The sequence below is a fragment of the Mizuhopecten yessoensis genome, unplaced genomic scaffold (genome assembly GCF_002113885.1).
Source record: "Mizuhopecten yessoensis strain PY_sf001 unplaced genomic scaffold, ASM211388v2 scaffold611, whole genome shotgun sequence".
NCBI lineage: Eukaryota > Metazoa > Mollusca > Bivalvia > Pectinida > Pectinidae > Mizuhopecten > Mizuhopecten yessoensis.
The window spans coordinates 537,711-550,120 of NW_018403633.1; positions in this window are offsets into that span (position 1 = coordinate 537,711).

The following is a 12,410-nucleotide window of genomic DNA, read 5'->3' on the forward strand; positions in this document are numbered from 1 at the left end:
CAGTGTATATTATTGGTATGTTATGTTAATTAGATGTATCAGTGTATAGTATTGGTATGTTATGTTAATTAGATGTATCAGTGTATAGTATTGGTATGTTATGTTAATTAGATGTATCAGTGTATAGTATTGGTATGTTATGTTAATTAGATGTATCAGTGTATAGTATTGGTATGTTATGTTAATTAGATGTATCAGTGTATAGTATTGGTATGTTATGTTAATTAGATGTATCAGTGTATAGTATTGGTATGTTATGTTAATTAGATGTATCAGTGTATAGTATTGGTATGTTATGTTAATTAGATGTATCAGTGTATAGTATTGGTATGTTATGTTAATTAGATGTATCAGTGTATAGTATTGGTATGTTATGTTAATTAGATGTATCAGTGTATAGTATTGGTATGTTATGTTAATTAGATGTATCAGTGTATAGTATTGGTATGTTATGTTAATTAGATGTATCAGTGTATAGTATTGGTATGTTATGTTAATTAGATGTATCAGTGTATAGTATTGGTATGTTATGTTAATTAGATGTATCAGTGTATAGTATTGGTATGTTATGTTAATTAGATGTATCAGTGTATAGTATTGGTATGTTATGTTAATTAGATGTATCAGTGTATAGTATTGGTATGTTATGTTAATTAGATGTATCAGTGTATAGTATTGGTATGTTATGTTAATTAGATGTATCAGTGTATAGTATTGGTATGTTATGTTAATTAGATGTATCAGTGTATAGTATTGGTATGTTATGTTAATTAGATGTATCAGTGTATAGTATTGGTATGTTATGTTAATTAGATGTATCAGTGTATAGTATTGGTATGTTATGTTAATTAGATGTATCAGTGTATAGTATTGGTATGTTATGTTAATTAGATGTATCAGTGTATAGTATTGGTATGTTATGTTAATTAGATGTATCAGTGTATAGTATTGGTATGTTATGTTAATTAGATGTATCAGTGTATAGTATTGGTATGTTATGTTAATTAGATGTATCAGTGTATAGTATTGGTATGTTATGTTAATTAGATGTATCAGTGTATAGTATTGGTATGTTATGTTAATTAGATGTATCAGTGTATAGTATTGGTATGTTATGTTAATTAGATGTATCAGTGTATAGTATTGGTATGTTATGTTAATTAGATGTATCAGTGTATAGTATTGGTATGTTATGTTAATTAGATGTATCAGTGTATAGTATTGGTATGTTATGTTAATTAGATGTATCAGTATATAGTATTGGTATGTTATGTTAATTAGATGTATCAGTGTATAGTATTGGTATGTTATGTTAATTAGATGAATCAGTGTATATTATTGGTATGTTAATTAGATACATCAGTATATAGTATTGTTATGTTATGTTAATTAGATGTATCAGTATATATTATTGGTATGTTAATTAGATGTATCAGTGTATAGTATTGGTATGTTATGTTAATTAGATGTATCAGTATATAGTATTGGTATGTTAATTAGATGTATCATTATATAGTATTGGTATGTTATGTTAATTAGATGTATCAGTGTATAGTATTGGTATGTTATGTTAATTAGATGTATCAGTATATAGTATTGGTATGTTAATTAGATGTATCATTATATAGTATTGGTATGTTATGTTAATTAGATGTATCAGTGTATAGTATTGGTATGTTATGTTAATTAGATGTATCAGTATATAGTATTGGTATGTTAATTAGATGTATCATTATATAGTATTGGTATGTTATGTTAATTAGATATATCAGTGTATAGTATTGGTATGTTATGTTAATTAGATGTATCAGTATATAGTATTGGTATGTTAATTAGATGTATCAGTATATAGTATTGGTATGTTACGTTAATTAGATATATCAGTATATAGTATTGGTATGTTAATTAGATGTATCAGTATATAGTATTGGTATGTTAATTAGATTTATCAGTAATTGTATGTAGTATTGGTATGTTAATTAGATGTATCAGTATATTGGTATGTTAATTAGATGCATTAGTATATAGAATTGGTATGTTAATTAGATGTATCAGTAATTGTATATAGTATTGGTATGTTAATTAGATATATCAGTATATAGTATTGGTATTTTAATTAGATATATCAGTATATAGTATTGGTATGTTAATTAGATATATCAGTATATAGTATTGGTAAGTTAATTAGATATATCAGTATATAGTATTGGTATGTTATGATATATACATATGATATCCGTTGATACATGTATCACTGCCAAATGACAGGGCCTCGTGTACACAAACATCGGCTGTTACATCAATTCAGCATCACCCATCTATCACGACTCCAATTTCATGGGTTGATAAACACTGGGTTATAAATCACCGCCCCCGTAAATGACCCGTGGAGTATGGTTGTGTATGTGTGTGCAGCAATGCTGTTAAAACAGTCCTGTGACATTTAAAACACATTAAAATGTAAACATGCACCGAGAAGGAATATCAACGGTCACGTGATTGAGGAATATCTACGGTCACGTGATTTTATTGTGTTTCACAGGCGTTTGTTAAATCACTTATGTATCTACGACAGGCGGACATCAACTAGAAAGCTTCAAAAATGGAAATCGTGAAAGTAAATAAAAATGTTGAACGACAATAGAAACCTTTTTCATCTGAATCATTTAAATAAAAATACATAAAACCTAATTCCAATTCTACAAATAGCGATATATTGAATATAACCTAGATGTATCTCATCTAATACGGCCCTAGGTAAAACAATCACTCATATATATAATCAATTACATAGAAATACAATGCTATGGTATTAATTCTCCATATAGGTCCTGTTACAACTCTATCAGGAGGAATGGTAACAATTGACGACATCGTTTTTAATTCGGAGGGCGGACGACTCCGTATCGGTCGGTCCGTCGGAACTTAATTGTCTTTCGACTATAATGGCAATATAAGGGCAATACACAACGAAACCATCTCCGAGTGGACGCGCTCAGGGGTCGAGGAGACGACAAAAAATACAATCGGAACTCTGAGTGGAAATATTCAGGTACCGAGGAAACAACAAAAATACAGCCGGAACTCTGAGTGGAAAACATTCCGGGATCGATGAAACAACAAAAAAATACAATCAGATATCACCGGATCTCTGACTGGACACATCCAAGGATCGAGGTAACACTTTAAGTATCACCGGATCCCAGAGTTTACACGTTCCAGGACTGAAGACACCGGAAACTTAGGAAAGGCAATTCCGGCACCACAAGTGGTCCCTGTCGCACTGATCCTCTCAAATCCAGGGGGNGTTACCAACGATATCAGTTTACCACAAATTGTGCTGGAGATTTGATCTCTGAGAAAGAAGATCGGTTCTAGCTCTATAATCTGCCCTTTACCGAGTCGATGTCTTTCCGAGCCACAGAAACTAAACGATACTTCATGACGTCACATAACACCCAATTAATTACCATACCTGTGAATTATTACTATCTTCAAACGATAAAACCGGTTCAGCCACTGGGCTTAGATCACGTTATTGGCACGTCATGGGAAGATGGGTTAAGTGTACATAAGTATAATAGGAATGGTTGATGTAATCATCAAAGGAACACAGCCTATTTATTTCTTTTTTGAAGCCAGATTCTATAAATCAAAATTAGTCATCCCCATTATACATCCCCACGCGCACCACTTCTTTGACCCTCCCCTTTATCGTACGTCTTCCTTCCGTCAACTGCTTTCGCTCCCCTTCACCCCTCCCTGTCACCTTAATCTCCCTCTCAACCCTGTCCTTCAATCCCCCACTCCGTCCACTATCCCCTTTACGTCCCCAGCCCCGGCTCCTCTATCTTCCCCCACCCACTCACCCCTCTCCCCTCCTATTCCAACCTCGATTTCCCTCGTCCACATCCCGTCTATTTACCCTAACCCCGCCCCTCTCCTCTATCACGCCCCTATCATTCCCCCTCCCTCCAACACTTACCTCACCAGTCTCCCATGACCCGTACATGCATACAGTTATCATTATGACTGCAGAGCTCTGTCAAGAACTATGAAAAGGTCACGTATGGGGTCACGTTCAGGGTCACGTGCATGGCGGACGTTTTCATGGTTGCCATGTTCCGGTAGGCCTACGGAGATTACAGTTCAAAGTGCGTCTCTGAGTATTACATTATACCTTGGAACATTTAGGCCTTTTGCGTGTCCTAATTATATCAACTGATTAGAATAAAAATGTATTCTATTCAACCCGTCTGTGACTTGGGCCTTCTGTCCGAAATAAATTAATGATCGAATCGTATATATACCATTTCCGAGGTCTCCTAATAAAATATATATCTATTGATTCTAAAAAGAAAGGTAAAATATAAAGCGATATACATTTATTCCTGAGAGTATTTCAAAGTTAGATCTGTCGGAATAATATTATGAAACCCTTTTGACTGTACTCTGACTCCTAAGATAAATAGCCTTCATATTTTACCGAGTGCTGTCACGATCTATAATATGTTGGGCCGTGATACGTGACGCTGTGTTTTACACCCTGGTACATGTTTGGGACCACGTGATACGTGACGCTGTGTTTTACACCCTGGTATATGTTGGGGACCACGTGATACGTGACGCTGTGTTTTACACCCTGGGACATGTTGGGGACCAATTCTTACCCTGCACGGAACCACAGCGGCCAGGGGATGGATGGACCATCCATCACCTGGCTGTGGTTTCGTGCAGGGTAAGAGTGCTGTTTGCTACAGATGTAGGTGGTGACCTTTTCTCACGTGTATAGAGAACCTCTTCTCGGACAAAGCACGCGCTATCGGGACCCCGAACCAAATTAGTTTACAAGTGATGAAAAACCCATACTTCATGAAGACAGAATGCATTTGTCAAAAGTAGTAGGATCCGCTATACAGAATGAGAGTTGTTTGCATTTTATCTATAATAGGTACATAGTTTGTTTCGGCAAAGAATCCTCGCCTATATACTACGACTTTAATGCTGTGCTATTTAACCCGTTGGAAATAATACCATATCATTTGTGTCTTGTGTGTCATTTTCTCAGAGAAGGAAACCTAATACTAGATTCTGAGAATTTCCTGGGAAAACGATACAGATTATGACAAATAGCGCCTGTCCCCAGCTCGTTGTGGCTGGATGAAGTATCCGTTCACAGTTTTTAATTTTATGAAATAAATTTAACCCTGTCATGTGGGATGACACTAAGGGCGATAACCCCGTCCAACATTCCCCTGGTAGCCTTAATATGTGTCAAACGACGGTCGCAAAAAACGTCTTAAAATGTAATTGATAAATTAAATTTTATACCGGTGCCGAGAACAATGCGTTTTCCATTGTCTCGAGTTTTGAGTGCTCTAAAAACAGGCCGATGTGGGGAGAGGTTGATGGATGCGTCTTACGGTAGAAATCCGGGTCAACAGAGGCAAGCGACACAATAAAAAACAGATGGTGAAATTAAACGAATTTGTGTGATGATTGGGTGATTACACGAGTTTTGCTTATTTAAGTATCAGCTTCACCTCATTAAGGTCACAGCTTTAACGCTATACGAATGCCATTTTTTTCAGTTACCTTACTTAACCAAAGAAACCACGTTACGTCGAACACGTGTGTTCCGTTCATTGCATTTTTCTGATTTTAATATTTTAATCTAGTTAAGAGTTTATTTATGCAACCGTATTAACTCCTGTCTATTTTTGTGTTTTAAGGGAAATAACTCGAAATACTACGCAACAAGGTGATGATCATCGGCATAAAATCGGAATCTAACAGAAGCCTGTGCCGCTTCCGTTCACTAGGACCATGAATCTTTTGGTTTGTTTGTGTTCATTTAAGGACGTGCCATGTTTTGGTGGTGGAGGATAGCCGGAGTTCCCGGAGGAAAACCACCGACCAACGGCAGTACATGATTCAAACTGTTAGACCGGTTGGACAAGAATTATTCGTTTATGAAAAAATAAGGTCGCACCTAGTTTTAAACGACAGGTCCGCCGGGATTTATATCCGAAAATGGCACATTTAAAAAGACAAACCGGTTGTTTCGCATAAATGAACAGGCCCCTGGATAATGGATGGTCGAGGTGTCACATTTAGTTTATTTACTTTTTTTTCAATTTAAGAATTTAAGGAGGCACACACGAGATAAATATGTTATGATATTTTCTGCTTTGGGAGAGGAGATATACACCATACATCTAGATATAGCACGAGTTTCCTCTGGCTCTGATACCAGACTCAGACATTTTGAGATAAACACCAGACATCTATCCGTCAAAATGTCTAAGTCTGGTGTCAGGGCCAAGGAAGCTCGAATGTCTAAGTCCGGTGTCAGTGCCAGAGGAAGCTCGAATGTCTAAGTCCGGTGTCAGGGCCAGAGGAACCTCGAATGTCTAAGTCCGGTGTAAGTGCCAGAGGAAACTCGAATGTCTAAGGCCGGTGTCAGGGCCAGAGGAAGCTCGAATGTCTAAGTCCGGTGTCAGGGTCAGAGGAAACTCGGGCTAGTATACGTAGCTGTAGGTGTAATAGGTGTGGCATTAAACTAAAACGATATTTGTACATAATCCGGCATACCACGGAATTAGCTAAGTCTGTGGATATATAATATGCTATTAAGGCATGTACGAACAGAAATTATATGTTTTCAACTTAATATAATTTGTCCATGTCCCATTCTAGATTCTTTTTTAAGCTATATTACTGTGTTTTCAAATGACTAAATAACCTACTTATGTAGAGTACCGTATATGGAGCAATCTCAGCGCGTTTAGGAACGATAACGCTTCGTATGTGTTGATAGATATAAATAAACACACAAATGCCGAAGTCTTGTTTTCGCTCCATCGTCTTAGAGGGACCACATACAAGTATAATATTCATCCTCTTTTTTAATTCAGATACAAATGTACTTGCATTCGGAACCTCTTCCCCACCCCTGATCCATCTCAATTCTCCTTACAAACTAACAAAAGAAAAGAAAAGAAAAAATAATTAAGAACATTCAATTCCGTTTTTTGAACAACATACATGTAAACAAAGCTAATATGAAAGATCAGCTTTAACCGTCATTGAACCATGAAATATAAGTCACCATAAACATGTACAGTAATGTGATGCTGAGTGTCATCTGTGACTATAACTCAAGTACGAATGTCCCAACACTAACGGAGACTTTACATTGGAGGTGAATTCTAATACCAACATCGAACAAAGTCAATGGACCGTGATGTATCGCTTGCATAACGAATCCGCATCATAGAATGTAGCAAAGCGTGTCGGTTGCGGGAAGTCCGAGTAGTTGGCAACGAGGCTGAGTAAAGAGAGACAACTCTAGGAATGACGAAATTTCCTCCAGCCCGGGTCATATGAGGACGTGGATAAAATGACATTCGATCTCTTTAGCACACCTGTACTTTATATTACGGGCGCTTACGTGTATTGGACCAGAGTTGTTCGTTTATGAAATAAGGTTGGACCCAGTAATGTGATGGTGCTTTCAGGCGAGCCTTGACCAAACCTTGCAAGGCCTGCATAAACATTTGCAGGTCCGCCAGGAATTGTACCCAAAAATGTAATTTAAAACGGACGTGCCGGTCGAACAGGCCCTTGTAGGTTAACCGTTTTATACGGTTAGGATGGATATCAAACAACATTCATGATTAAGAAACAATATCAAAACCATGTCTGTATAATTATAAACTACGTAACAATTCTTAGATTAAACAATATACCAATACTTCATTATCACCAGTGTACATGCCCGCATAGGAATTATTTTAAACAGTTTTCTTATGTCCCCCTACCCTGTGAACTGGTGGGAAATAGAAATAAAAAGAAATAGTAAATAAAAACTTCGAAGGCTTCATAATCCGTCTTATTAAACAATAAAACATACATTATATTAAATTAAATAGACTTTGAGATCAAAATCTGGATTTGATGATTTTGGTACATTTATAAATGTTTTATGGGGTCAAAGGTAAACTGTTAATGGATTTTTCCAACATTGATATTCCGAAAGTTTGCACTAGAGTTCGCCTTTCAATTGTAGCCTAAATACTTGTCATACTGGAGATACTCAAAATTATAGGAAGCACTATCAGTAAGGTTTGTAATATATTCTTTTTGTGTCATAATAGACGTAATGATACTGGTGTCTGAGCTATACAAAACATTCAACTTACGATCGCCGACTCTAAACAGTTAGAGATGGCTATATATATTTGACGTTAAAACGGATTTAAAGTTTTTAAAGAAGGTATTGATCTACTTAATTATTTAAAGCATTCCGACTAAGTAGGCTATAACAGCTGGACAGTCAGTGTGAATGGAGGAATCCATAGACAGTAATGTTTCGTAGATATTTCTTTAACACAATATAAAGTATGTTCCTTTTCCTGTTAAAATTTCATGATATTCCATTCTCATTACTTGAAGTGGTCGAGTGTTTTTGCCACCTTGACCGTTGACCTCTACATACATTATGGTTTTTTTATGTTTTTTCAAGTGTGGCTATTGTTTTAACCAATTGACAATGAATGATTGTCTACGTGTACATCTGTTCACGACTCTATAATGGTACGTTGGAGTCGACTGGATGTTTACACAACACAATACTCCTATTGTGATCAACGTTTTGTCTCATATTTCGTATATAAAAGGTCAGTTCTTACTAACCTCAGTTTCCAAAAGTCACATTATACTAGATGTAATAGGGCAGAAATTTAATTTACATTACTTTTATCAATATATTTGTGTTCTATTGATTTGTATTAGTATTTATATTCAAATTGAGTCCAGTAATTTAAATATTTGTTTTAATATTAAAGTAGATAATATAATTCAGACATTCTCAAAAAACTATTATGTTATCAATACTTCCGATTTTCTCACAAACGAATAGGATATAATATTGTTGCAGTATATTCAGGGGAGGTAATTAGCACGGTTTTTATAACGCAGTTTGATAAAAAAAAAAAAAAAACACCGGGACAAACGGTGAGTGATCTATCTAGATCCAGCACGTAATTTCAACCCAAGTTAAATCTTCTTACACAACAGATATTTCTTAACGGCATGCCTCCATCATAACTGTAGTTTGGAACGGTCGAGGTTGCAAAACTTCTCCGGTTTGCAAAAACAAAAAAAACAAAAACAAAATGAAAAATCCTCTTCAATGTTAGAGTTGTCTCTCTTTATCCAGCTTGAACGATCTGAAATCGACTATAGCTTGTCATAGTGTCATCAAATAGCGATATCAGGAATTCAGACTTTCCTTGAAAATCCAAATTTTAACATTTTATGGCAACGTAAAATGAATGATTGAAGACGGTTTACGAAGCCATTTAGCAGCTTTTTCTTGACAGTGTAGACATACAAAGACTATCACTGGATGATTCCGTTATTATCGCTACAGTTACTTATTGAAATTGATAATAGGTATTACCACGGAATTATATTAGATATCTATGTCCGTGGTATTACGATGTATACGTCTATGAACAAAAAAGGATTACAATATCATTGCAGAATTCCCGCGGTAGGCCTTCTACCTCCTTTGTATGCTTTTCCCGTTTTTCCCGTTGTTGTTGTTGTTGTTGTTGTAATACATCATTCAGTTTGTAAATGTACTCTATTACGCTCTCGATAAACTGTCAACTTGGCAAAATGTTAAGAAATTCCAAAAGTGGGAATGAAATCAGAACACTGAAGTGTTTTAGCAAAACTAGAGGTGTTTGATCAATATAATTGATATATATATATCGCATCTAAAATATGTTCTGATAACTTTAATTCTGCGCCCTTTTCACACAAAATTGAAACGTTTTTTGTTTTTTTACAAGGTTACATTATTAAATGGCTTATCAAAGGCGCTTATAAACAACCTAGCATGAAGGATACCGTTTGAATAATGATTTCCTCAGACAAATGGATAAAACAGTCACCAAGTATGATAACTCATGTGTTATTGGTGATTTAAATTTCGATATGAACATACAGGCTAAATGTTAGTCATTACAGGATGCATGTGATACGTTTGACCTAAAAAACTTGGTGAAAAGTCTAACATGTTTTGTAAAAGGGAAAGCACCTTCATTGGTAGATGTAATACTTACAAACAGACCAGAAAAGTTCTTTAATGTTAAAGTAATAGACACTGGTCTTAACGACTGGCACCATCTCATTCTGAGTGTCACAAGGGGCAGGGTACATACAGCCCAGCCAAGTGACATTAAATATAGATCATTCAAAGGTCTTGATGAAACAAAATTCACGGAAGACCTAAAACATGTCCCCTTTCATGTTGCCCATGTATTTGATGATATTAGTGATGAGTATTGGGCACATGGATCACTCTACAACGCAATTCTAGATGAACATGTCACTATAAAACAAAAGCGGCAAAGATTGATAAAAGCCCCATTCATGAATTCGGAACTTCGGAAAACCATAAACCACAAGAAAAACACTGTGGAGAAACTTTAACAAACAAGTGCAAAACTGATGCAAACTGGCATCTTTTCAGAAAGCAAAGAAATAAGGTCACCAAAATCAAAAGAAAATCAATTAGGCGTTATTTCATGGAAAGATGTGAGGGGGCCGGGATCGAAGGATTTCTGGCTCTCTATCAGACCTTTCCTGACAAATAAAGGCCACATTATACAGGGAAATGTTCAGCTACAAGAAAACAATATTTTAGTAACTGATCCAAATGAAGTGTGTACTATCTTTAACAATTGTTTTGTAAACATTGCAAATGACATTGGAAGTAACCCAATGATGTAAATCAGATGCAAGCAAACCCAGAAAACTGTTAGGCTCTAGCTATGGCAAACAGATTTTTGAACAAAACCCCATTTTCTTTTGCATCGGCGACATTCGTATTTCGTGTGAGGAATAAGTAAAACTACTTAGAGTCGAAATTGACTTCCTCCTAATTTTTTCTCAACATTTAACAAATATCTTCAATAAGGCATCAAGACAGATAAATGTATTTTTAAAGGACGGAAGGCAACTTATAACTCTTTTATACTTTCAAATTTTAACTTCTGTCCCTTAGTGTGACATTTCTGTAATAAAGGTAGCACTGACAAATTTGAAAAAATAAACTAAGGGCCCTGAAATTTTAAGAAAGTCTCATACAAACATGCTATATGTGGAGAGACTAAGGAAAATAGCCATTGAAACTTTTAAGATTGTCCATGGAATATGTCCACCTTATCTAAAAAATAGTACAAACTAATAACAATGAACATTATTGTACCTACGGTAAGAACGGAACGGTTTGGACGGAACAGCTTCTCGTACCTCGCGGCAAAACTATGGCAGGATCTTCCGGCTGATGCAAGAAATGCTGTGGATGTTCCCAGTTTCAAGGCATGTATGGGAAGCTGGAACGGCCAAACCTGTAGATGTGCTATGTGTTAATTCGTTATGTCTTAATTGTATAAATTTTATGCTTTGCATGCCCGTTTCAAGTTGCTTTTTTTAGATAGGTTTAGATATGCTTTAAGTGTGTTTGCATGAACATAAACCTGCGATATTATGTTAGCTTGTGTACTGAAGTATGCTTTATATGTATTTTAAATTTTAAATTTTCAAAATTTTGTATGATATATTATCAGCCTGTGATATATTTCTAAATTTATCTGTGATTATGTTGAATATATGCCATTTTATAAGGATAACTATAATATAACAAAATCCTGCGTGACTGGGGTTCAGGTCGAGCATACCATGTTGGTAGGGGGACCCCCAACCCTTGGAGCTGACCAGGTACCAGTGTTCTACCTTTCTCAAGTTCTTCTTTTATATCTTACCTTCATCTCATAATCAAATTATAAGCAAATGTGATCAAATAATAAATGTAACATGCCACTTTTACCGCATTACATATTATGATTGATCTTATCTATTTAAAGTGGTATGGCGGAAAACTGCCCGTATTTCCCTAAGTCGGCATTTATGAAAACAGAGAAAAAAATAAGGAGTAAAACATTTCGTGTTGCCAAAATGCATACAAAAGATATAAAACCAATTGAATATGAATTTTTAAACTGCTGAGAAATTAGGTATTGCTAATATGATACTGCAAATATAGCCATATACACTATATCTATGAAAGTGATGGGGTTTCCCGGACTTAAAAAAATTCTTTCAACACTTTCCCATCCGAGAACCAACTTTTGAATAAACATTTTGTGACCGTGATGTAATATGCAAAAACAAGTCGTATTACGGAAAAGTGGTCCTCCTTTGGGAAAGTGCTCAATTAATGAAAAACAGGGGTGATCAAGTTTCTCTAAACTGCGACCGGTGTTTCTCGGGTTAAATTAGTTTGTAATTGCCAATGTCTATATGTTCTATGTAGCCGAATGTGTAACGCAGAA